The sequence below is a fragment of the Pseudonaja textilis genome, chromosome Z (genome assembly GCF_049901715.1).
Source record: "Pseudonaja textilis isolate UNSWEBS1 chromosome Z, rPseTex1.2, whole genome shotgun sequence".
Classification (NCBI taxonomy): Eukaryota; Metazoa; Chordata; class Lepidosauria; order Squamata; family Elapidae; genus Pseudonaja; species Pseudonaja textilis.
This window is the reverse complement of record NC_142008.1, coordinates 132,241,557-132,243,724: the sequence shown is the minus strand read 5'-3', so window position 1 is coordinate 132,243,724 and position 2,168 is coordinate 132,241,557.

Sequence of the window (2,168 nt, the reverse complement as noted above, 5' to 3'; positions counted from 1 at the left end):
GGATGGACTTAAGAGAGGAGAGGGCCTGGGAAGGGGAAAAGGGGAAGAAAAAATACTGCTCAGAGGACATCAGGCGAGTCAGAATGTTGAGAAGCAAGAAACCAATCCATCCAGTAAGCATTTTTCTTGCTTGCTTTGCTTTGCTTTGCTCCTTCATCCCTTCTCTTCCCCTCCTTCCTCCCCTTTCCACTCCTCTCCCTCTTCCCTCCTCTCTTTCCCCTCAGCTCCTCTCCTTCTCCCTCCTTCCTCTCCTTTCCACTCCTCTCTCTTACCTCCTTCATCTCCTCTTCTCCCTCTCCTCTCCTTCTGCTTCTTTCCACTCTTCTCCTTCTTCCCTCCCCGTCTTCCATTCCTCTCCTTCTTCCCTCTCCTCTCTCCCCTCCCTTCCTCTCCTCTCTTCCCCCCTCCCCTGTCCTCTCTCCTCTCCTTCTTCCCTCCCCTTCTTCCTGTCCTCTCCCTCTCCTCCCTGCATCTCCCTCGCCTCCCCCCCTCTCTTTTCCACTCCTCTCCTTCTTCCCTTCCCACTTTCCTCTCTGCTCCTCTCTTTCTTTCCTTCCTTTCCTTTCCTCTCTCTCTCTCCACTCCCTTCCTTTATCTCCTCCGATCTTTCCTCTCCTTTCCCCTCCTCTCCATTCAACTACCTAACCAGGAATTCACTTCCTCTGGTAATGGAAAGGTAATTCCCCCAACCACAGGATCCACAATCACAATTTTAGTGGAACAGAGATGAAGGGGTCAGGCTAGGCTCACCCAGGGGCTTTCAAGAAAGGGGTGCAGGGATCGCCTGTTCTTATTACCCAGATCAAAAGAAATTATTCAAACATCCCAGTCCTTTCGAGCGGGCATGTGGAGGAGAACCAGAACTGATCCTGGACGACCCAAAAGCAATGCTGTGATTATTTACTCCGTAGTCGTGGAGAAGAAAGGTAAAATTCTTCACCCACAGCCTGCCAGGGGACAAGTGTAGACGAAGGCCCAGCCCCCACTCCTAAGCCTCCTACAAACAGCTTCCACAGCATACTGTGCCAAATTTGGGGCTGCAGTGTAGATCAAGAGATTATTTGTTTCCTCCAGCGGGAAAAGGAAACCCTCTCTTCCACTGCAGCTTAATTAAGGGCTGACAAAAGTTTGTGCCAAAACAGTGCTGGAGAAAAGTACAAAAAACAAAAACAAAAAAAAAGGGTGGGTGGGTTTGAAAATCTAAATGGGCCTACTGCCCCCTAGTGGTTGACAGAAGTATTTCGAACCCACTAGCTTTGCCATATATAACCTTCCTTTTTATCCTTGACTTTGGCCCAACTCTTAAGACCGAGCCATAGCTTTTCCTGAGATGAAGCTGCCTCTGGAGAAGAGGGAATCCTTGCTGTATTATAAAATTGTCCCTTGTCCATATTGAAGTGACATTCTGCCAATTATTAGTCCTGTGGTTTGTCTTGTCCACCCCACAGAGCAGCCTTCCCCAGACACGGTCAACCATAGTTCCCTAGTTGTCAGACGACATAATGGGAGATCTGATTCATCACATCTAGAAGAAAGCTGGTTGGAGAAGGCTGCTGCAGTAGAACGGCTGACAGATTTTTCCCAATGTTGTTATCTTCTTTTCTACATCTGGAAGAACTTTAAACAAAGAAACAGAGATGGTTTATATCTCTGCTCAGTCCTACTGACCCCAGAATCAGCTTCCTAGGAAGACTTTTTACATATATGATAAATTTATAAGTGCACAGACACAAATATACGCAGAGAGATATTTATGAAGAGACTATTGAAATTATTGTGATGTTTCATAGGACTTGGTTAATTAAACTTTTGGTCAGTAGTGAAACACAGGATCTTCCTTACCCTCATATTTCCTTCACTGGTGGATATTTTCCCTGAATCTGGAAATCCTCACTGCCAACCTCGTATCTCCTTGTTACACCATTGCATTGGATCCCATAAAAGTCAGTGCAGTGTTTTTCAACTTTGGCAATTTTAAGATGCATAGACTTCAACTCCCAGAATTCCCCAGCCAAACCTACTGGTTGGGGAATTCTGGGAGTTGAAGTCTGTGCATCTTAAAGTTGCCAAGATTGAAAAACACTGCTCTAGTGTATAATTTATATACCACTAACCCATCGTCCACTTAGCGACATTCTCACCCAAAGTTTATTTTGGCTACAAAGCAA